Source organism: Sebastes umbrosus, chromosome 12, assembly GCF_015220745.1.
Source record: "Sebastes umbrosus isolate fSebUmb1 chromosome 12, fSebUmb1.pri, whole genome shotgun sequence".
NCBI lineage: Eukaryota > Metazoa > Chordata > Actinopteri > Perciformes > Sebastidae > Sebastes > Sebastes umbrosus.
In genome coordinates this window covers 27,384,295-27,409,836 of record NC_051280.1, presented here as the reverse complement: position 1 = coordinate 27,409,836, position 25,542 = coordinate 27,384,295, and the positions used below count along the sequence as shown (strand labels likewise).

General features: G+C 44.5%; 1 protein-coding gene across 2 annotated transcripts in view; it reads right to left on the bottom strand.

Annotated features, from left to right (window-relative positions):
• Positions 1-24,573, bottom strand: part of LOC119497896 — a 152,409-nt gene extending 127,836 nt beyond the window's left edge. Inside the window, exons 1-2 of one of the 2 annotated variants that reach the window (XM_037786325.1) lie at positions 24,267-24,573; positions 24,061-24,188 (exon numbers count right to left, since the gene is read on the bottom strand). The gene's annotated coding sequence lies outside the window, so the exon portion shown is untranslated. The remainder of the gene's footprint in view (positions 1-24,060; positions 24,189-24,266) is intronic. The other variant, XM_037786324.1, reaches the window with a different exon arrangement.
• Positions 24,574-25,542: the final 969 nt, after the last annotated feature.

Below are 25,542 nucleotides of genomic sequence, written 5' to 3'. Positions count from 1 at the left end.
GACAGCTTGACGGAGTAGCAGCGGGGGGGGGCGGGGCTTAGCGAAGGGTGAATTCAGAAATGTTGGCATGGAGAGAAATCAAGTTTTTAAAGTGAAGAGGGAGAATCAAGGTTGCTCAGCTGGCTCGGCTAATGGAAGAGGATATTAAAGAAGGCCTTCGTTTTAAGCACTTTTGTCGTGCTTTTTTTTCAAAAGGTGGAGTTGTGGCTGAAGAGAAAAGACCCTCTGGCCATGGGAACCAGGAAAGGACAAACACCCACACATGCACACACACACACGGCAGCAGCAGCATCAATCTCGCCTCTCAAACTCGGGCTCGTACACAGACTCACACACGGCCACAAGCAATGAGGCCTGTACTGCATGAACACACACACGATATATCTCTAGAGGTAAGACAGGAATCCAAAGACCTGACAAGACAAGTCAAAGGGATCCAACGCCTTGAGGCAGCAGAGAAGAGAGGATGAGGAGAGGATGAAGGGAGGAGAGATATTCACGGGGGGAAAGAGAGAGTGACACCGGACGAGATGAAAAGAGAAGGGGAGGCGGAGGAAGAGGAGGCGGTGTGGGAGGAGAGAAAGCGGACGGAGAGGTGGAGGTATGAGGAACGAACGGAGTGTGGGAGGAGTGGGAAAGACAGAAACATAAAGTGCAAAAAAAAAAAAAAGGAGAGAAACGAGTGAAAGCGAGGCTGCATTTTGGAGGTACTAAGTGACTCTGAGGACAGGGAGGAGAAAGAGAGATGTGTTCTGTATGCCGCCCCGGATGAGAGCGAAAGAGACAAGGAGATAAACTGTCAAGAGAAGCCGAGGAATCCAGAGCGACAGAGAAGGGAGCATGTATGCATTTAGATGTTAGTCTTGCATGTGCGGAAGGCCCGAGCGAGGCTAAAATACCCGGCGAGAGATGTCTGAACGAGAGGGAGAGGAGCAAAGAGGGACAGAGTGAGTGAGAGAGATGGTGGCGGTGATTCGTTGATGCTATCTGGGCACAGGGAGATGTGTGTGACACAATCTCAAATTGGAAATCGCTGTTTCAATCTCGCCTCACTCCGTGGCTACCCGCTCCACTGATAACAAGAGCAGCCTAATTCTATTAAAAATATCCCGTGAGTGCAGTGGTGGCTGAGACGAAGGCGGCGAGAAAGAGAAAGGGGAGAGAGGAGGAGGAGGAGGAGGAGGAGGGTGAGTGACGGTAGGAGACGGAGGCCAAACGGGGGAGGGAGGAGGCTGACTGACTGGCGAAACAAACCCGAAAGACAACAGTGAGCCTTGAAGCGCTCGCACAGGGAGAAAGTTTCGCCTGTCTTCTTCCGTATCTCTTTACCCCATCTGCCCATCATCTCTTTCAACCTCTCCATCTCAGCAAATCAGCCCTCTCCATCTATCTAACTACCCATCTGTCTATTTATCGCTCCATCCATCTGCCAGCTCTTATCGCTCCCCACAGGTGACTGTTCTCATTTAGGACAGCTCTCTCTCCGCTCCGCTCGTTCATTTTTTTTTTTTTTTTTTTGACTCTTCAAATCCATTTGCTCCGCTCGCTTTTCGTGCGCCAAGTTAGCTAACCTCGAGACGGAAACAGCCGGTTGCTCTTTCATCTCGCTCTTCAAACTCCTTGGCCAACTGGAGTGCTCTGAAAAGTACTTTGTTTTCCGGGGTTTGACTAAAGATAGAATTAAGTGGCCGGCTAATCACCAATCAGCCGTGCTGATCAATCTGAATTCAAAGAGGGCTGCGAGGAAGTAGGTCCTGGTTTATCTCGTCCGCGGCCAAAATAAGACTTTATAAAGTCAAAGCCTCCAGTAACAGTCGGCCAGCGGAGACCAGAGACTGTCAGTAAGACAAAGGGATTTGATGGAGATGAGGAAAAACTAGACTCTGAGAGCAGGCCGAAGAGCACTCCAAGACTGTATCATCTTGCTCCGGCCGGCTAAAAACATAATTATTTTTGCTATTATTTCTCAGGCTGTGGAGACGAAAGTGAAAAAGAAAAGCAAGAGAGAGAGAGTCGGGAGCGGACTGTGTACATGAGGTCGGTCTGTAATAAAAAAGTAAACAGCAATGACTCCAGCAGCCAGGCAATAAAGTGTCAGGCTAATGAATTAATCAGACAGTCATTAGTTTCTATCTGCTGAGGTCCGAGCCAGCCTCTTTTTCTCCCTCCCTCTTCCTTTACAGACAAGAGAGAACGGCGCACGCAGGGAGTGAATGCTCATTCAGCCGTGAAAGAGACTGTGTGTGTGTGTGTGTGTGTGTGTGTGTGTGTGTGTGTGTGTGTGTGCATGTGTGTGTGTGTGTGTGTGTGTGTTCGCCCGCTGCCCGCGTGCTTTTTTTTATGCTCAGCTACGGTTGCCAGCGTGCGTGCGTGCGCCCATTATGCTTTGTAGCTTCTGTTGATGATCGCCTGTCATACCAATAAACTGAATCTGAGGCCCTAAATGTGAAAAGAGGGGGGGAGAGACGGGGTGGTGTAGAGAGCACTGAGGCAAAGTCAAGGAAGACGGAGACAGAGAGAGAGAGAGAGACGGAGAGAGAGAGAGAGAAGAAGAATTAGGTGGACAGTTGGGAGACAGTCAGAGCTGAGAGATAAGATACTTGGATTAGCAAAGAGAGAGCTGGAGAGTGAGAGATGAAGAGGTTGAGATACGGAAGAAGGGCATGTGTGTAATCTCAGGGTTTTAAAATGAGTCGGCGACTGCGGTGGTCAGAGGGGCTCTAAATTGAGATTATAACGGAGGGATTGACGGAGAAAATAGGTAGCGATACGGAGACACTAATAATGACAAAGATAAAGGGCTCCAGCGAGCCGAGGATCAAGACAATAGCTGTTTATGAATCTGCACGCCGGCTGATACTTAATCCCCCCCCCCCCCCACCCACCCTTCAAATATCACTTCATTTAGCTCAAGTGGAACAAACCGTACACAAGACACAAACTCACAGAAAAAAATGCATAAATAAGAATGTTTGTCTCTCAGATAAAAGTCCCTCTCTCTGTAGCTGCCTTTGTGCAAAAGCAGCCTCGGAGTTGTAACCTGTAATACGTACCTCGGTAAACGACACACACTACACAGGCTGTGTCAATGATGTATGCAAATTGAATAGAAATGAGGGAAAATAGGCTACAGATCCCAAAATAGCAAAACAAATAAGACGGAATAATGAATTTAAATTGTTATGGGTGCAACCGCCGCAGAGACGATTATTTAAACAAGAGAGCAGCCACTTAACACACAGCAGTCTGGGTCTGACCAATAATGGTTGTTTTAGCCAGAGCGCTCACAATCAATCGATGGACTAATAACCGAGGATATGGAGCTGGGTAAATTACTCCACTCAGGTAATATTAGCAGGAAAGAGGTCAGCCACCTTTTAAAACTTTTAATCTTTATCTTTAAAGGAACAGTGTGTGACATTTCTGGGGGATCTATGGAAGAAATGGAATATAATATTCATAACTATGTTTTCATTAGTGTATAATCACCTGATAATAAGAACCGTTGTGTTTAGCTTAGAATGAGCCCTTCATATCTACATAGGGAGCAGGTCCTCTTCACGGAGTCCGCCATGTTGCTCAAACCAAACACTGGCTAACCTAAGCAAGAGCCTTTTGTGTTTTTACATTACCTGAAGGCCACCATAGTTCTCTGACACGCTTGTGAAACTGAGTGCTAAACCGTGATACAGCCAGTTGCTGTCTGACATCCGTTGCTCCAAGAGTAGTGTTATTATGGTAAGGCGTTACCACGTTTTTTGCACTCGGTGGCTCACGTTACCGCAGTCTTGGAAAGGGAGGAGTGAGCAGTACATCTTGTACTGTAAACCTGCAACCGATCTGCAACCACACCACAAGATGCCGGCAAATCCTACACACTGTCCCTTCAAAGGTGCTAAATGCAAGATTGGAAGCATTTGCCTCCGCTCTCAACATGGCTACGGCTGATCCGGCGACTCGCCCAGCTATGTCAATAAAGCACAGAGAAACTCTGATTACAACACACACAGAGGGAGAGTGACTTCATTCTCTGCTCAGGTAGACATTACTCCTCTATATCTTTACATAGCAAATAGTTGTTTGCTGCTATATTAATGCTCCGGATATCATATAGAGAACCTTTCAGGGTGCTTTCACACCTAACCTGTTTGGTCGGTTCAAACAAACATTTGGCCGTGTGGTTGGGTTCATTTAGTCCGATGTGAAGGCTGTCAATCACACTCTGCCGGGGGCTAAATAACCAGGCTAAGGTCACTTTCACACCTGCAGTTCAGTTCATTTGGTCCGGTTCAAGGTAAAAAAAATACACATTGTTGCTTCATAGTCCTGGTCTGGTTTATGTTCACACTGACTTATTTCAAAGAGTTGTAAGCATGGCGTTAAATGGACCAAAGTGTTACTCACAGTTTGGGTGACTGTCATCCTGCATCAAATTCTGGTGGCTGACAGCAAATTATGCTGGACGTAACTGAACCTGATATTTTTATTTTTCTTCTGTGAGCTCACCAAGAAATAATAGATTATAGGTTGGGCGTGCAGCTGGACCACCATCATAAATAGTGATGAACAGTCAGGACACAAAAGATGCATTGTGTACAGGAGGATAGTTACTGTGTGGTCGCTCTATTTCACTCACTTTTTACGAGGGAGATGCTGAGTAGGACACAAGCTGAACACACATCTGGTTTAGCTCCTTTCCACTGTCCGACAGATCGGGGAAAATCCCTGCACTGTATAAAATAATCTTGTATAAATAAAGGCTGAACGTCCCTGTATACAGATCGTGAGTCAATCAAAACCTGGTGCAGACTAACCAACTGGGCCGTCACCTCCTGAAAAGGCTTGTTTCAGTCCGATTCCAGGCAAACTCTGCATGGTGTTTGTGCTGTGAAACCATTAAAGCAGACCAACTGCAGGGTTTGCTGATAGCAGATATGTGCTTTAAACATGAATTCAAAGGATAAACTACTATCAAGTTTACAGTACAAGATGCTTCGTTTTCGCCTTTATCATTCCATCCTGTTCATAATTATTTATAACACGTGGCCAAGTAGCAGTCTAGACTATTGATGCTCATAATCAGTTATTTCTTTATGCTCTCGGTTACACCAGAGAGTGTTTATATACACATAAGAAGCAGTTTGATCAGACACACTTGTGTCAAGGAGTTGACCACTTTAATGATTATAAAGTTAGATGTGCCAGAAAAAGGCTCTGCTCTTTGAGGGATCTCTTAGAATCAGAGAAGCAACGAGCGTGCTGCTGAGAGAGCTAATTCCCCTTAATAAACACACGAGAGCATTAGATCTAACTTAAATCAGCAATACCAAAAAATGTACACACATACTGCAAGGAGGAAGCTGGGACGGTGGAGTTGGGATGGCAGCAGCAGACCGCGTTGGCATAAGAGTATCTGCCGAGCAATGACTGGACGCTGCTCGCCAAACAGCTGATGAACGAGCCAGTGATTGTGAAGCTTGTATGAAACAGCTGATGCTAATCAGCTAACACAAGCTCGACTTAAAGGGATAATTTGTATGAGGTACTTATCCATAGTCGGTGTATAACCTACAGTAGATGACAGTCGGCACACCCCCAGTTTGAAGAAACAGGACAGGAGTTACCGCACGGGGGCAAAGCAATGTACTGCTGTTGACGGGGCCGTATTTTTGCCACCTAAAAGAAAGGCCCATATAAAAAAATCAATATCAGTTTAAGTGTGCGCTATATTTAGAGTATTTTCACTGCTTTACCTTGCCTTCATAGAGCCCTTTCCGACGGGGAACTGAAGCCGTTGTATCCATATATGCTTTCACCAGTGTCACCAGACTCCATTGCAAAAAAACAGTAATTTTACCTTGCAGAACACAGGGGTAGCTGGTTTACTGCTGCCTCAATCGGTAAGTTTGTTTGTGTTATTGTGTGACTTTGGTCAGTTCAGATTCACCAAAGTCACAGACCAACAACTCCTGTGTTCTGCGAGGTAAAATTACTGTTTTTTTTTAATGGAGTCTGCTTTCGAGAGCACAGATAACGGCTTCAGTCCCTGTCTAGCTGTCTTTTAAGTGCTCTGCCTGAACGCAAGGGCTGTCAGTCCATAACTTTATGTTCTTGGTTTGTTTGTAAAAAGCCAGGGAGAACACAAAATGGTCTTTAACCAGTTTCACAATCTAAAACTAAAATCTAAAGCCAAGCTTGAGAAGATGTTGACATTGACAGGAAGCGCTTTCTCTTTCTGATCGATGGCCGGACCAGCAAAGGAAAGGATGATTGGCGGTTGCCATGGATTTGATCTATCTGGTCTTCTCCACACCTGTCCCCCGACTACGTCTCGCAAAGAGAAAAAAAAGCTGATCAATGCATCAGATCGATGGCTTCATAGATTTAGCCTATAAGCTCTGCTCCGTTGTCAACGGGCTGTCATTCACCCCCGGCTGCCCAAACACATCTTATTCCAACAGGAGACAGCTATTCACTTCCTGGCTTTCAGCTGTCTGTGGAAAGTAAAGCACTCCCTGTCGTCCATTCTGAAGGATTCTGACAAGAGCCGATGGTGTGTTATTCGGGGGGTGGGGGACTGAGCGCAGAGATCGGAGCTTGCGATCGAGAGGGAAGAAAAGACGGGGAGGTGGGGGTGTGGGGGCGGAGGTGGCGCCGTGGAGTGGCCTGCTTGTGAAAACAGACGCTTGCAGAGGCTCCGCTCAGGAAATCATCAAACAGCAGTTGGTTAAGGGTCTCTCTTGTTCCACGAGCAGTAAAGGCTGATGATGTGACACCAGGCTGAGCAAATGAATGTGACTTTTGGCTGGTTATAGATAGTCCCATTTTGTTCGACACGGCCCGCCTTTCTTCCACTGGCAGCCGGCTGAATGGAGGCTTGGCATTTGAAAGGAAGCCGAGAGATTTGCTGGCGGATTAATCCTTTCATTAGGGAAAGTGAGAAGTTAATTGCGGCAACAGCTGCATCTCTCATGTTTACACGACTGACGGTTTAAACGCCGTCCCTTTAAACGGAAAAAAGCAATTATCAATAAATGCAGGGCAATCTTGCCATGATGAATTGAGCTCAAATTAGGCTTTCTTTCTTCTCCGCAAACCGCACATTCAGGGGCGCAAACAGCCGTGTTGGCTGGCAGCACGTGGTCTTTTTTTCCCCCCGAGTTGAATTGTCACACAACAAAGATAAAACACTTGACACTTTCTGCAATGAAGAGTTCCCAGGGAGAGTGATCAAAGGTGAGTCGTGATTTTTGGCTGATGAGGAGAGGGGAGATGGAGGAGAGAGCGCGGGGAGGCAGGGGAAGGAGGGGGAAGAGTTGTGTTGATACACAGGGGAACAACAACTTCAACAGAAGAAGAGCTTGCCAGAAAACTAGAAGTCAAATTATTCTGGTAATTGAGAAACTGAGAAAGCGTGGCTGCCTGCGTCCTAAAGTTTCACTTAGAAAAATGAGAATCAAGAGTAAGAAGACCAAAAAAAACAAGAGGGGAGGAAGTGGGACAGGCATGGAGGTTGGGAGATGAAAGAGAGGACCGAAGGCAAAAAAAGAAACCGGATGACTGAAAACAAGGGCAGCGGGGAGTCCGACAGTGAGAAGGAAGGGATGGATGGAGGACAAAACAACGCAGGGAGCTCAGCGGTAGAGAGAGGAGACGGAGGTGCTGAGGAAGGCAGGGTAACATTCACCGTTAGAGCCGATCAATTTCCCGTCCCCTCAATAATAGATGTGACGAGCGCTGTGGTCTGTTATCTGTCAGGCTTGACTGACCAGAATACAATCCCCACCGGGACACAAGCACATACACACATTATGCAAGCTCACGCACAGTCAAAAAGATTTCAACACATACTCGACTTATTATAAACTGACCTTGAAGCACATGGTGGCAAAAGAAACAGAAATGGAGTTTAACACGAAATGGAAATCGTTTGTGTTCGCCAAGGCCTTCGGTGTCGTCTCCATGGTCACGCGCTGATGCGCTGATGTCACTGACGCTGTCATTTATCAACTTAACTTTCTGTCCATTTCGCACACAGACACATAAAGCCGCTCCCACGCCCTTGTGTTGCGTCCTTTTAATCTCTCGCCCTCCATCCTTCACAGGATCTAATGTCACGTCACACACACACGCACACACACACACACAAACACACTTTCCGACGCTGGTGCTTTTAACCGGGAGGGTGTGATGGTATCAACGCACACACTGGCATCATGTTACCTAACAGCTAAGCGGAAGCGTCAGGCGGGCATGTGGAAGAAGCCTCAGCGCGACAGAGCACAACAGGAACAGGCTCTCACTCAGCCCATATCTGTCAGGACCCCCTCGTGCTGCTTTACCCAGATGTGTCACACCAGAACTCACACACTCCCTACACATTTGGTTACCTCCAGCTGTTCCCCTTTGCATATGTAGAGGGTGGGGGAGGCACCTACAGATCAGAGGAGTATCTGTTCATGTGCGTACTCTTGTCTTTGCTGACATTTGCCATATTGGGTATGTCGCAGCACATTTGCGTGGATGCAAGCAAAGAGAGGGTGACAAAAGTAGAACAGTGCAATATGTTAATGTGTATGGAGTTGGGGCAACACAGGAACAAATCAACAATTGTAAACATGTCAGCCTGACACACTGAAAGCACATCAAACACAGTCAAGAAGTGGAAGAACCTAGCTGATACATCGCATATTCAATCCAATATCAGGGGGGGTACCAGGGCAAAACAAATATCATTAGGCATTCAGAGGCTTTTCAACTGCCCGATCCAGAACAAAGAAATACAATTTGGAAAGTATTCAGTCATAAATGGCCGTAAAATGTACGAGCCAATTTATTGGAGTCGGCTGAACGTCAGCAGTATAATCACCATCAATGCCTGTGATCATGACAACAATGAAAAGCATCTATAGCACACAAGCGCTGGCAACAGGTGAGCAAACGCCTCAGTCATCAAGCACACAATACCTATATGTTGGAATACAACTGTGATGTATTTACTCCTGGATGAGGAGAAATGTCAAGCAGCTATAGGAACAATCTGTTCCTGCTGTGCTATGCTGGAATTTATGCTCGCTGCAGGCTTTCAGATGATGCACCATTCGTGGTTTTTAAACAGAGGGGAGCCACAGGAGAGCTGAGCTCTACTGACAAAGACCTGCACTGACATGCACGTCTTTTTCAATAAAAAATAATAGGAGGTATATTCAACGTATTCTCACCCCCAACTGTCAAATACCGCTGCTTGGTCACTGCCCCTTGGCATCGGAGACCGACGCACGGGGTATCCCTCTCAGGGTTCCTGTTGGACGGACCAAGGACGTTGTGTCAATAAATGCTCATTACACGCATAGTGTCCTTTCAAAATAAACTTCCATTTTCACAGGAAGTTAGGTTTAGGCAACGCAACCACTTAGTTAGGTTTAAGAAACGGTCGTGGTTGACGTAAACTTCATTGACTAACGACTCACAGGACTCACGGGACTAACGATAGACGTGACAAAATGAGTCAACACGGGACACGAACAGCGGCCTCCTTGTTGAAAGTCCTGTGTTTGTTCCACCCCTGCTGCCCACCCGAAGCAGACTCTCAGACTCTACAAGGTAACTCCCAAGATGCAAAACTCTCGCAAGATGGTTAAGTTTAGACATTGACTAAGAATGGTTAAGGTTAGGCATTGACCTCTAATGGTTAAGGTTAGGCATTGACCTGGAATGGTTAAGGTTAGGCATTGACCTCTAATGGTTAAGGTTAGACATTGACCTTGAATGGTTAAGGTTAGACATTGACCTGGAATGGTTAAGGTTAGACATTGACCTGGAATGGTTAAGGTTAGGCATGTTAGGCATTGACCTCGAATGGTTAAGGTTAGGCATTGACCTGGAATGGTTAAGGTTAGGCATTGACCTTGAATGGTTAATATTAAGCATTGACCTTGAATGGTTAAGGTTAGGATAGGTTGTCGGGCAGCGAGTCTTGCGAGAGGTTTCGCACGTTTTCGCAACTAGGGGGTTACCTTCAATACACAACCCTTTGTTATCTTCTGGCTCATTATTGACCCCTACAATGCCTTTTTAAAATATTCTGTCTGGGAGAAATCAAGGGTTTACATACATATTACCGACTGCAATTTGCATCGTATGACCTTTGCAACAAGATTAAATATATTGCTGGCACCCAGCGTGGGGTGATACACAGTCGACCCCTCTCCTACCAGAAATAGATCTGTCAGTGTGCATTAAGTATTAATGCATCTGATGGTGGCACTGAGTAATAACACTGATATTCAGCTGTTTTGCACAGCAACATTAGCCTCTACCGCCCTGCACACCCACACAGGTGTTTTCACTTAATGTGGCTGATTAGATTAGAGGTAGGCGGAGCTCTGCTGGGAGACTGCTGAGGTCACTAAACAACACTTCCTAAATGTCCTAAAGGTGTAAAGATGTAACAGGTGCATCAAGACTAACAGAGAGATGTCAATCAAACCTGTGGAAAGCCACACCAAACGGCATATTTAATAGGCAGACATTTTGACTTGTCATAGCAGGAAAAGCACAAGTGTCTCTAATAACACTTACAATGTCTCGTCTCTCTATTCAAGTGTTCCAGTGAGAGTGACAATGAGCCAGCATGCACGATACCAGGAACCAGAAATCAAAGCAGCTAAATGAAATGCAGCCACCATTAATTTCATTATTTATACCTGTCCTCATCCGACTGTGACAAAATGTCAAAATGTCTTGAAAAAGGCCTATAAATCACTTGCAAGGAGAACAACAGGATCAAACGCAGTGGGATATGTTTTGTATTCAGTATCGACAAATTGCAGCTTATTATTTTATTGCAAAACACACCGATAGATTTCACAGTTAAATGCAAGGATGGATCAGCCCATAGGCAGCTGATGGTGGGAGATATTAAACTGAATTACTGTTTTCGTTTTGTTTTGTTTTGCAGTAAAAAGTGCTCTCTCACCACTCATTTTCAGTGGACCTCTGTGGTATCTAGCAGAAGAAGGTTTTTATTTTACATTGATTAAGAAAAATATTGAATTAAAGGTACTGTTTGTAACTTCTCCACAACTCTTCCTGCTCCAGCCCCCCGACCGTGACCAGAAGACACAGGGGAGCTTTGGTCTCCAGGGCCGGAGTTTATGCTGCTCTGCTCCTCTGCCTGCCTGCTTGCCTTCACTCACACACCGCGCTCGTTCTCACTCGCTTCACCTCTCACGTGCATGCGTGCACACTACACACTGCAGGGGACGGGAGGCTGAAGCAGGACAACACAGTATCAGCAGTGATTCATGGAGAGACCTTCGTCTGGTCAGCTAACATTACTGCCAAGCAGGTGAAATATAGAGTGATATTGTGGTTTTAGCTGACGTGTGTCGCCTCACTGTTTTGACTGATGACATATTTTTGTAGGCCAATCAGGAAGTTAGCATTGCCCTGGTTTCCTAAAAAAAAAAGCCAATGGGATTTTTCTATTGGGTTTTGAATTATTGCAGAAAATAAGCTCTGTGGCAAATAGACGTTTATGATACTTACACGTTTTGTTCAGCAAGATAATTTTCACAAATGAACACCACTTTTATGATTTTTGAAGTGTGAATGTAATCGCCAGAAGTAAAAAGCTAACGTTAGGTTACAGACGAACTACACCACGTTGCATGAGTGTGAGTATAAACAATGAGGCTGTCAAGGCGCACGAGTCGGCGTGATGAGGTCTAGTAGTATTATTTAGCCACTTGTTAGTAACCGCCTTTTTAAAGACATATAACGGCTTCAAAATTCACAGATGGGATATTTACTCCCGTATTTTAGAACAAAACGTTAATATCTCTCAAGCTTGTGTTAACCACAGACCTTGTTACAGGCATCTAACTGAAAACACATTAAAAAAAAACATTGACTTCCAGATGAGGGAACCGGAAGTGCTGAAATGCTAACTCATTAGCTCACTTCCTGTATCACTCTATAGAGGAAGAGGATGTCCCTGTTCTTACCAAACTGATGGTCAAATGTTTCTCCAACAGACGTGGATGGGCACAACACCAGAGCTATTTGCATCGCCGAACAAATCTGAGACGTGGGTGGTGGATCAGAAGTCTGCAACCAGGCTAGGTAGAGGACTGTATTCATTCTGTCTAAAAGCTGAGGGGGACCAGGTCTAATCAGCCAACTGAGTGGAAACACCTGTGTGGGTTTACAGTGGATGAGTAGGGGCTATAATGTTGGTGCGTTATACAAGGCCTTTTAGCTTCTATTCATTTATAGCCTGTTTAGTTGTTGTCTTCACTACAATGCCATGTTTCCATGGTTTACACCCTGCATGTAAAAAAAAGAAAATCATTGACTCATAGACATAAAACCCAAATTTTATTTTTAGAGACTCCACTGAAAGCACCATAGTTCAAACACTGCCTCCGTTATTGGTGGATTAATGTGTTTGTGTGTCTTTGTGTGCTTGTCTGTCTGTTCTCACCCTGCGATAGACCTGGCAACCTGCCCGGGATGTGTCCAGCCTTCTGCCCAGTGCATGCTGGGATAGGCTCTGGTGAACGTGTGACCCCAGACTGGAATGAGATGTTGGCATGTTAAGTGAATGTTTTTGTTTTTGTAGATTGTTAAAATACTTTTTTTGAAAATAGGATCAGCTAAGCATCCCTAAACAATATGATAGTCTGAAATGTTTCACAGATACATAAAACATATTTTAATGCTTTCCACACAACGTAGAAATATACTAAAAGATAAATAATCTTTATGCAGTACCTGTGAGGGTTTCTGGACAATATTTGTCATTGTTTTGTTTTGGTAATTGTTTTCCAATAATAAATATATACATAAATGTGCATAAAGCAGTATATTTGCCCACTCCCATGTTGATAAGAGTATTAAAAACTTGACAAATCTCCCTTTAAGGTACATTTTGAACAGATAAAAAATGTTTGATTAATTTGCAATTAATCATGACGAACTATGGACAATCATGTGATTAATAACAGTTAAATGTTTTAATTGATTGACAGCCCTAATAATAAAAGATCGATACTTGGCGTCTGTGTATCGATACAAAATCGTGATACTTTGCTGTATCGCTTTTTCCCCTACCCCTATCAATTATACATCAATTACTAAGAGATCCCTTGAATTTTCAGCTCCTCTTTCGTGTACCATTTCCATTTTTCAGACCAACATTTCTCTGGCTTTTATTAATAGTCTTGCAGTAGGTATAAAAATAGCTGGAATCAGTGTACAGAAACAATATGCTGGGGGGAAAAGTATTATGATAATAAAAAAAAGTATAAAGGCAGTTCTAGGCCAAGAGAGGGAAAACTGCTTCCCAAGAATCGAGCATGACTCCCCAGTGAGCGGCTCGTACTGTGTGCAGCAGCCCTCCTCGTACGAGAGGGGAAGAGAATTACAGTCCACTTGAGGAGAGACGAGTGACAAGACTGCAAAGAACAAACAACCTTTCTGCCGAACACTTCGTAACAACAATGAACAGACTCTCCGTCCAAAGCGTGCTCTGTCAAGCTCCAGACATGATTCCAGCATTGTAGCGCTGTGAAGTCCCTGCCATGTAGGCCAAGCCAAAACAAATGTGATGTCAATGCAATAATAAACGAGCTTTGTGTTTGAGTGCGACCATGATAATTAGTCTCAAGACGGTATGTTAGTAGAGAGAAGGCTCATAAAAAATAGAGGCCATTTGGCATGCACTCAAGAACAAATCTGTATTCTAAGAGTGTGGGCTGTTACACTAATGTTCTACATAGTTTATATCTGGCAGAGGCACAGTCAGAAAACTTTGTTTGGAGGAAAAGATGCTGACGGTTTGAAGCAGTGAGATATTACTGAGTCAGCGCACGTATACGTGGTCGTGCGCACCCCGCTCTCCGGCACACATAACACGCATGCAGACATGCCACACAATCCCCTCGCAAAAAAAAAGAAAATCCTTTTTGTTGACTCGATTGCCCGTGCGCCCGAGAGACCGCACGCATCGCCATTCAAGGTTTCTGACAAAATTGGGGTCGCCGCTGAACAGCGCAGCGACTCAAGGTCAGGGAGATGATAATGATGTTTATGAAGTCTAAATCCGCAAAATAAGATTCCCTCTGTATCTTCCCAAGAGCCTACCTGCCGAGCACGCCTCCATTGTGACCGAGAGTGAAAGGTCTGGTTCGCAATTTTCAGCTGGAAAAGGCGCATCACAATGTGCGGTGGAGCCGGGGACGGAGGCTGAGGGAGAGCAGCAACACATACAAACCTGAGAGAGAGGGCCATTCGCAGGCAGGCAGGAAGAAGAGACACATTCCTACAGTTTTCATGCAGTGAATTATAAGATTATTGTCCCAGGCCTCCAGCGTCAGCGGGGGGATGCGGTGACATTTTGACAACACTAATCACCTCATTCTGAACCTGTTCTGTTTGCTCGGCTAGGCGAAGAAGTCTCCAGCGGCTGAGCCCCGGGAAAACATCGCAGTGAAAAATAAAAGGCGTAGCAGAGATCTTTGCCGCCCGTTGGGTGGTCCAAAAAGCTCCTGGTGGGGCTCTTTGGTTCAAGATGCTAGCTGCTCGCTCAAATTGTTACACGGTGTGTTTTCACAGCTTCGGTTCAAACAAACACCCTCTCCTGCCATGGCACCCCCCTCGGAGAAAACAGCAAACACATCTCGGCCATCTCCAGAGGAACCGGCAAATAGAGAAGAAAAGAGACCTTGTATTTCTTTTGAAAGTTTAAGGCTGTTTTTTCGCTCTCGTCTTTTCATTTCTGTAGCCTTAATTATGCATATAAAATGAGACTTCTTCTTTTTTTTGATTAAGGCATCAAAAACACAGCAGCGCAGTTTAAGCATGGATTTTCGGATAGGGAAACTTGCAACGCCTAATTGAAGTGTGCTTTAATAGCAATCAAACACCAAAAAAAAACTGTGACAATGAGACTCGATTGGTGTTGTTGTAAGCAGCACACAGCTGGGCTGCAGCGCTCGTATTCGAGCGTTGAAATGTACATTTATAGAAGGATAAAGATGAGCGCACACAACCAGTGAATTACATATAATGCTTCGGAAAAGCAGCCATGTGGATCAGAGCACGACTGGGACTGACCACCATTACCGCAAAAGTGCTCTCTCACACGCTCCTACATACACCAGCCAGGCACAGCCTCGACCCCAAAGTGCTGCTACACACCCAATTACAGTTAAATTCTGCGCTCGGTGCTCCTCGGGGGCCAGGGTATCGATGATTCATTTTGCGTTTTATCAAAGAAACAGGAGTGCCATTAAAAAGAGATCAGTCAGCCACCAGGCTTGAGGAGTCTGCTCCTAATTGGCCATTCATCAAAAAGCCCTTCTCGAGTAGATCACAGCGCTGAAATATCACGCATGACAACTGAACCGCGCTACATTAATTACACCGCTGATGAACCTCGTGCTCTGCGGCTCGCCCCCTTGTGATTCTAGAGAGGCTGGGAAAAACGCACAGAGATGCACACACACACCTGGACACATGTTCACATGAGTTCATATGAGAGAGGAAAAGCAGGATCAGGCTCTGAATCGAACACATCACACCAAAACTAAAAAAAAAATCATGGTATTTATCAATGTAATTTGACACTGGGATCAGCATGAACAAACATTCCCTCTGTATTTTTAGCTTCAAAAAGCCCTCCCCGAGGTGCTGCCATTTCATCTGCTCAATATCATCAGTCAACCTTTAAAAAGATGCTTTCAACCGTGGCTCTTCGCAGCATGTCCGGCATGTTTTTTGATGGAGATGGAGCACTGGTTTCAAAAAAAGGGATTGTAGTCACTGTCTCTGGGTTGTCTTTGTTCAACTGTAAGCAGCCATCAGGACACACGCAGATGAAGCATTTTGAGCTCCATTTCTCTCCTCTCGCCACGTGCGGGGAATTCTCCCTTTCATCCATTTCCTGATGCGCTCTAACTAGACAGTTTTCGGTCATGTCCCAGAATATGCGTGCTATAGCTCTCTAGATTCCCTCACACACACACACACACACACACACACTCACGCAGACATGAACAGCTGCACATCTGCTGACAATTCATCCATCTCTGAATCTCTCATTTTCTGGTTTGAGCATTTTGGTGCTTTTTTTCTAACCCCTCCGCCCCCTTCTGAGCTGCTGGATCAGCTGGGGCCGGGTTCATTACTAAGCAGTTGCCCAGAGGCCAAGAAACAACCGCTGTTAGTGTGGTTACTGAGCAACTACGGGGTTAAAACGGGCATGAAAAAGAGCCACATGTAAGCTCGTTTGCATGTGCGTGCGCTCACACACTCGCTATCTGCTGCGTTTCCTTTAGGCGCAGGACTGATGAGGAAGGGATCTTCAAAGTAGCGGGAGTGAAACCCAGATGGCGTCTGATGTGTTGGGTAATGATTTAGGTAAGGCTGAGCAACACTTTCTCCACATCCAGGCTCAATAGAAGCCTGGAACTGTTGTGTACAGTAGACTTGAGCAATGACAACCAGAAACTGAGAGCTTTACGAGGCATGGAAAATGTAGCTCTGAAGTCTCGGATGCGCAGATTGTTCCTAAACAAGCACGTCTGTGTTCTTTTCATACATCAATAGGCAACAATACATACAGTATAAGAGGGGGCACCTTGTGGGAATCAAAGTCCTGCCCTTGCAGACACTTGTGCACGTCAGTCCCTGCACAGGAGCTGTGAGCTTCACACTGCAGCTATCAGTTCATCATTGTCATACAGTAATTCAGTATGTAATGTGCCTCTAAGTCCCTAAGAAGCAGAGGAGCAGGCACACTGTCTACACGGAGCATGCTAAGCCCAGCAAGTGTCCTGTAGGACCGGCTATTTAACACAGGAATAAGCCAATTATCTTCATGGAGTAGGCAAATTTACAATAGGATTTACTCTATTCCTACAGGACTCCTATGTCAGGGGTGGCAGCTTATAGGGTAGGTTTCTTTCTGTCACGGCCACACACACACACACACACACACACACACACACACACACATGTCTACAGCTGACGTGATACATCCAGCCGTGCAGATGCACATTACCAGCAGCCCAAGCAAACACCCACACACTCACTCCTACCTTTCCCAGAATTACTGTCAGCCTTAATAAAGATGAGCCAAAAACACAGACGTGATAAATAACAGCAACAAAAAAAAAAGAGCTACCATCTGCACAAGCAAATTCAATTCAAAAGCAATTGTTCAGGAAAAATAGTTCATTTCCCCAAGTATGATAAATTTAATTCCAAATCGCTGGTTCCAGTCATTGACACCTTTTGTCACAAAGCTTATTAAAGTCCTCCTAAATTGTGTTAAACCACGGTGAAATTATTTAAGTAGCAGCAGTTACTGCCGTTCAATTTCATGTGTGCTTATGAATTGAGAAATAGAGACAAGGAAATGGGGAAACCAATGAAAATTGTCAAATTGAAAACCGCTGTTCCATCACGTATTTTAGATTCGCACCAAAATGAATCACTCCAATGTGATGTACGAATAGAGAAAATCAAATTTCACATTAAATATCCTGATTTCAGAACACCAAAAAAGTGCAAATCGTAGCCTCCTTCCATTTCACAGCAGCTAAATGGAGACATGACCCGTCATTAACCTTGAACATATAAGTAATGCAAGCTGGGCTGTAAGACTGATACGCATGTTCTCTGATCTGTTCTTCACTTGTACACCTCAGTCCTCCCACCAACACCATGACTCATGATTTAAAGGAACGTTATGAGCAAGCAAAGTTTCCGGGCAGATCTCCACACAGAAAAATCAACCAAAATTCAACTTTTTAAAAAAAACAACTTTGAGCTTAACTTGAATTATATATGGATTTTATCAGCTACCGTTATGTAGAGGACAGCAGGTCAACAAGTCAACCACTATGCATCTGAGTGCTGTGCAGGCGTACATTCCTTCTACCGAGAAGTTAAGGTGAAATAAGAGCTTCACGAGGCTGTTTTGAAGAACAAAAATTGTCTTGATAAATGGGTTTTAAGCAACGTTGGACAAGTTACTTAATGAATTTAATTGATTTATTACATAGCACGCATTGAAAAAGTAATTACAGCACTTAAAAGCAAATTATTTTTACTTATTATATTCCTTTCACCATCAAAAGTGCCTTTTAATATATGAAATTCAGAGCAAATTGTGACCGTTTCCAGGGCGTATCATGTAGGTGTGTCCTCTGAGGTACTGTGCACCTGCAAATAGACCTACTTCCTCTTATGGTAGAGGCTAACTGTCTCCCCACAGCAGCCTGTCCTCTGACCGCACAGACAAGACACTGATATCATCCTTCCAATTGTAATTCCTTAGACTACTCTGAAAAAAGTAATCACATCACTGAGTATGTAGGTAGCCGGTGCTGACAGAGCTAACAGTGTATACCTGACGGAGGGTGGGCGCTACGCTTCCTCGATGGCGCCATCGGTCGAGACGGCGTTATATGAGAGCAGTGCAGAGCAATCTCATTAACATTGTTGCAAAGTTTTATATTCATAAATGCAAATTTGCGAGAGTTAAACCTCACTCTAATGTTTTCAAGAAAGAAATGGAACTATATATTAACAAATATCTTCTGCAAAAAACAAAAAGGCTAGTAAAACGGTGAGTTTGTGCTCCCATTTTAATCTTTTTATTTAAGTTGGTATTATTTATTTATTTATTTATTTATATTAACCCCTGGCATGTATTGTGTTTTATGTTTCTTTTTTTATTAATTTAATTTGTATGCTTGTTTGTTTTTATGTATCCCTGTATTTACTTTATATGTATTTGTTTACATACAGTATATGTTGATTTAATTATTTGCATTGTTTACAAATTTAAAATAAAGTCAGCAGAGGGAGCGAGAGAGAGCAGTGTAGAAGGTCGTGCCTAGAAAGTAACCCGCAAATTGTGAAATCTGATCCAAGATCTGCAAAAACTCTTGTGCGATACACTGCCCAACGACCTTTTCTGACCTTAACTATTCGAGATCAAGGCCCAACTATCTCGCAAGAGTTTCCCCAACATGCAGGTTCCCTTCTAGACATTACCAGTTCAGAGCGACGGCCGTGATCTAGCCATTAGGGCCCGATCACATGTACGAATAACGCACTAAAAGGCCCGCTCGGCCGGCCCGGCTATGTCAACAAAGCACAGAGAAGCTCTGATTACAACACACACAGAGAGACGTCATTCTCTGCTCAGGTAGACATTACTCCTCTATATCTTTACATAGTGGTTTGTTGCCTTATTAATGCTCTGGATATTGAATTTAGCACCTTTAAAGTCATTCTTAGCTGCTGATTTCATTTAACTTCAGGGATCCTGGGAATCTAACCATTTACACAGTGTTCTTCTTCCTCCTACACTTGCATACATTTAATATTTGTGCTCCTGACATGTGCAAATAGGATTTGACAGAAATACAAAGGAATGCTCGGGATCATTATACAGCACCTCGAATTCAACCTAAATTTCATCAGAAATAACTAGAGAAAAGATTATTTTTAGCTCACTACTCCAATACTTACTACACTCCAATACAATCCAGTGGCAGCAAGTCTATAACCAAGCTTTCTCGCTCTGTCAACGTCTGATTCTCTTGCCCCCTCCCTCTGTCATTTCCACACAGCGGGCTATAAATGTAAATACACAGAAAACACACACACTCGACACACACATTGAGCCCGGAGCAGCCTCCCGTCTATCTGTATAATAATGTCTCCGGTGGAGTTGGCTGCTGTACTTTTTTTTTTCACTAGAGTCCTCCTTCATCCTATCCACCACGAGCTGGGAGTTGCCTCCACCAATCTAACATCCCACTCTGAAATTCAGTCCACTACAGACCCCCTGCTGACAGCAGAAAGAGGAATGCGCCTCCATACTTTCAATTCTCATCGAAGGGAGAAGACAATGATTATGTATGAGTTTCTCTAAGTCGCAAGACAAGTGTGTGTCTTCTCTGGAATAGGTGCTCGCACAAGCACCTCCACCTGCCTGCATTACCGCGCGCACGCGAGTAAACAGCGATGTTGGTCTGAGAACAATCAGACCGTGACAGACTCTGCAGCACCATCCCACAGGCCTCCACAGAGGGAAAAACACTGCACCGCTAGACATGGCGATTTCCTCTAAATGACCGCCCTCCTCCTCCTCCTTTCCTCCGCCATCACCACCAGGGAGAGAATGGCTCCGTGTCTCGGCATAGCTCTTCTCAGACTGGGGTCAGCGTGTCCTGCTCTAACCTCAGTCTGGGGACGCTGGGGGAAACGGCGCTGCAATCGAGGGGGACGATGGAGGGGGGGGTAAAGCGTGAAGGATGTTCAAGCTAATTCACACACTTTTCCTGGGAGATGCGTGCCTGTGAAACCCTTAGCGAATTCCCCCATCTTAAAAAGTCAGCATCAGCAATCATGTGTCTTCACCTCCTTTGATGCACGATCACCATCAAAGGGCACTGAGGGAAGGTACAGTACATCATCCGTCACATCTATCCCGAGTTTAAAGGGAGCATCACATATGGATGAAAAATTGCTCGTCAGTCACTCGCCTTGAGTGGGTAATTGGAGATGATATAGTCGAGATTCGGTTCCGCATAAAGTCACCGCAGAGTCACAGGCTTTTTTACTCCCCCTTCAAAAGACTGACACCAGAGGAAAAGTACTCCGCTGAAAGGTTTTGCACAGCTCATTCCATTTTCTCCCCCCACCCCATGTCTGGAAAGCAAGATGAGGAACGAGTACATGCGGAGATCTTAGGCGACTTTAGATCCTAGAAGCTCCTTGTTTCCCGTTTGAAACAATCGGAAAGGGAATTCTGCCATTACATTATCTCTGTGCGCGAGGGGGCCCTAGGGAATGTTCACGTCTTGAGCACTAAGCATTCATTTCCTTGTTCTCCAACGAGGATCCCTGCGAGGCCGTGTTGTCTGATTCATTTCAGTGAATTGTCAACTAATGAATGGTACGCGTCCGTCGACTGCCACACACTCTGTCGGAAGAGAAAAGCCCCCATGGGTGCACATCTTGGGGATTCACCCATTCTCATTAGGAGCGAATCAAAAGGAAACAGAAGCTCACTGATCGTTTACCATGTTCTCTGTGTGTGTCTCCCATAGGGGGACGGGTGCATATGAAGCCATTATTTCTCGCCATAGAAGGGTGATCAGCATGTTTGGAGGCGCCTCTAACATCTTCTGGGGGCACGCCATGCATGGGGTTTGATTGAGTCTTTAAAGAAAGACAGCCAGTGGAGTCTCTGGAACATAATTAGTAAGTAATCTGTCTTCCTGGCAAAACTTTACAAGGCACTCCAGGCAGGAGAGGCAACAAGGTTATGTAACATTATAGAACGGGGAAGAAATCTTCATTCATTCAAGACCTGAATTCAAATCCCGTTCCCCAATGCATCCTCGACTCTCTAGTCTCTTTTCTTTGAACGCACCTTGAATACACCTTTTTTTTTTATACGTCCTTGGTGTTTTTTCCCTGAGTCTGCCGGTGCTGCTCCATCCTCCCCTCTCTCTCTCTCTCCCACCATCTATATCCCGAACCCCTTCCTTATCGTCAGCCATAATGCACAATAACGTCCGCTAATGGGATTCGGTGTGTCCCTCGCTTGTCACAACTACAGCACCTTTTCTCTCCAGCTTCTATTCTTCAGGCAGTTTTATCGCCAGCGTAAGTCACCGACTCTGTCTGTTTCCACCTCCACCACCATCTCCTCTCCCCACCTCTCCTCTTCCTCCTCTTCTCCACTCATTTTCCAGTCTTTTCTTCTAATCATGTTCTGCCCCACCCCTTACCTCTGTTCACCTTTCATCTACTCCCTCTTTCTCCATCTAGCTACCCCTCCCCTTGATGTCTCCTATAACCTCCCCTCTCCCTATTCTCTCTCTATACCCTCCTTCACGTTTCCTTATCGCTCTTCGGTCCTCACCCGGGTAAATGCAAGAGACATCCGCTGTAAACAATCACTAAATGAATGCTGACACACAGATTGCCGCGCTCTTTCTTTGTCTCTCAACCATCTCAGAAGAGGGGGGAAAAGTGCGAGTCCAATCACTAGTCTCCCTCGTCCTGTTTTTCTCCGACAACATAAAGAACCTTCGCGATACGGCGGCTGATCCGGAGAAAATTGTGCTGCTCATGCAATCAAAGATATACACATGGAGGAAGATACTCAGAGATAAACACATGCACACACACATCACACCAGATACGCGTAAACAAATATAACCATGGCGTTCACACACATTGAACTGATTGTACCCATAAACCCTGGTGGGACAGTGATGTATAATACATGAGCTTTCCACATACATAAACATGTCTCACACTGATCAGAGCCATTACTGCCGCTTAAGGCCCATCATGTGGGTGTGTGTGTGTGTGTGTGGGAGTCATTGGTGTATCACATTAGTTGCTATGTATATGTGCACAACAAGGGGCTATAAAAGCACAGATTTTTCCACTTGAGAATTGACCCAGCTGTAAAGATGACTGTATCAAAAGCTCCCCTTGCTCTCTACATCATCAAGGAAATTATAAATAGATGTGGCAGACCCACTTTTCTTGCTCTTACAAAAAAATATATAGTACACAGCATGGCTGCAATAATCGATATAACCTGGGAAGGCAGGTCGTAAATCCAAAGCAAATACATTTCCCAGAAGGGCCATGGATGCTTAAGGTTTTCACACAAACATTATTATTATTGGTGCGTAAAAAGCGTAAAAAAAAACAACAAAATAAGAGCATTTTGCACAAGCGCAATCACCGCTGGATATGAAGCCAAGTCAGTGGCGGCAGGCCAATAGAGGGCGCTACAGAAAACATTACTACTACTACTAATAATAATAGTAATAATAATAATAAGCATTATACAAATTGTCAATATTTGTGTTTTAAATATGGAATGCAACTTGTAATATGTGTAATTTGATTGTAATGTGACTATATTTTGTATTAATAATCTGAATCTGTAAAGTAACTAAAGTTGTCAGATAAATGTAATGGAGTAAAAAGTCAAATATTTCCCTCTGAGATGTAGTGGAGTAGAAGTAGAAAGTAGCAGAACATGGAAATACTCAAGTAAAGTAGAAGAACCTCAAAATTGTATTTAAGTACTTAGTTACATTCCACCACTACTGAGTACATTTTATACTGTTGTGTTTTTTTTAAAAGCATTATTTACTCTTCCTGATGGAATAATATAATTGTTGATTATTTAACTGCAAAGTAGTAATGTGTTTTTGATACCTTCATTAAATCCTAACAGGATGTTTGCTGAAATTGATTGGATGTGGCACCACAGCTCCACCAAGAAACATTTCCACCAGCAGCCACTGAAGCCAAATACTTATTATCGCATGCAGACTTATAGGGTCACGTAATAAATGGACGCAATTAAGGAGGAGCTTTTTGGAGCGACTCGGAGCCGATCAACCTCATTAGAGGCGCGCTGAACCAGGAGAGATTGCGCATACGGACGGCGAGCAGGTACAATATTTGCCCCCGAGGCTGTCGGTGCAAAGACAGTCTGGAAATGGCTGCAAACGTGCGTCCTTTGGTGACGGATGCGTGCACAGACGGACAGGAGTGCGCACACCACACGCACGCTGTCTGCTCGGCATCTACTCGCACGCGTAAAGATATTGCGCCGGTCCGTCCAATTTTGCACAAAACAAAAAGTGACAGCTACCTTGTGTTGTGGGAGAAAACTACAAATCTGGCAGAATCGATAAATGGATCAATAAAAGGAATCTATCAGTGTATACAACAGTTATTATGGCACTGGGATAAAAAAAACACACAGACAGGTCTTCAATCTCTCCCTGACCTAAAGAGCTCCCAATTAGGACTCCATGTTCAATGACATGAAGCTTTAATGGATTTACTTTTATGATGATAACACAAATCCCTCCGGAGTCTCGCAAATACGCACGGAGTCGATCCATTTTCGTGGCATATCTATAAACCACATGAACCAATTGAAGGAAAGCACGACTTGACATTGGAAGTATTTGAAGTGCAACGTACCGTCATTTCAATTTAAAGACGTGAGCTTCTGGTGGTGGATGTCAAAAGAGCAGAGCAGAGAGGAGAGAAACGCAATTCCCAAATATAACCAAGCCAGAGGAGGAAACTAGGTCTGATCTTCAGTCAGCCTGGCCGCCGTAATAAAAAAAACCATCATCACAATGACAGGATGATCTGGTGTCAGTCAGATGGGATGTGTGTTTTACCTCTGGATGTCGGATCTCGGTGGTGATTGTCTCAAGTTTCTTCCGTCCGTTCAGCCCGTCAGCCAGCCGCTCACACAACTGAGTCCACAAGAAGGACAAACGCTGCTATCGCTCCTCTCTCTCTCTCTCTCTCTCTCTCTCTCTCTCTCTCTCTCTCTCTCTCTCTCTCTCTCTCTAACGTGACTCTTGAGAATCTCTCGGCACGTTTTATTTCTACCTCTAATTTCTCGGTTTTGTCTCCTTTTCCTCTCCTGATCTCTTCATCATCAACGCTCTCTATCTATTTCTATCTCTCTATTTCTCTCTCTCTCTCTCTCTCTCTCTCTCTATCTCTATTTCTCTCTCTCTCTCTCTCTCTCTCTCTCTCTCTCTCTATATTTCTCTCTCTCTCTCTCTATCTCTCTCTCTCTCTTTATTTCTCTCTCTCTCTGTATCTATCTTACTATCTATCTATTTCTATCTCTATTTCTCTCTCTCTATTTCTGTCTCTTTCTCTCTCTCTTTCCTCTCTCTCTATTCCTCTCTCTATTCCTCTCTCTATTCCTCTCTCTCTCTATTTCTCTCTCTCTCTCCTCTCTATTTCTCTCTCTCTCTCTCTATTCCTCTCTCTCTCTATTTCTCTCTCTCTCTCTATCTACCTCTCTCTCTCTATTTCTCTCTCTCTCTCTATTTCTCTCTCTCTCTCTATTTCTCTCTCTCTGTATCTATCTTACTATCTCTCTATTTCTATCTCTCTCTCTATTTCGCTCTCTCTCTATTTCTATCTCTATTTCTCTCTCTCTATTTCTGTCTCTTTCTCTCTCTCTTTCCTCTCTCTCTCTATTTCTATCTCTCTATTCCTCTCTCTATTTCTCTCTCTCTCTCCTCTCTCTCTATCTCTCCCTCTCTCTCTCCCTCCCTCTCTTTCACCCTCTCTCTCTCTCTTTCTCTTTCTCTTTCCTCTCTCTCTATTTCTATCTCTCTATTCCTCTCTCTATTTCTATCTCTATATATCTCTCTCTCTTTCTCACTATCTCTCTCTCTCTCTCTTTCTCTCTGTCTCTCTCTCCCTCTCTCTCTCTCTATCTACCTCTGTCTCTCTCTCCCTCTCTCTCTCCCTCTATCTCTCTCTCTCCCTCTCTCTCTCTCTCTCTTTCTCTATCTTTATCTCTCTCTATCTATCTCTCTCTCTCTCCCTCTCTCTTTCTCTCTCTCCCTCTCTATATCTCTATCTCTCTCTCTCTCTCTCTTTCTCTCTCTCTCTATCTATCTCTCCCTCTCACTCTCTCTTTCTCTC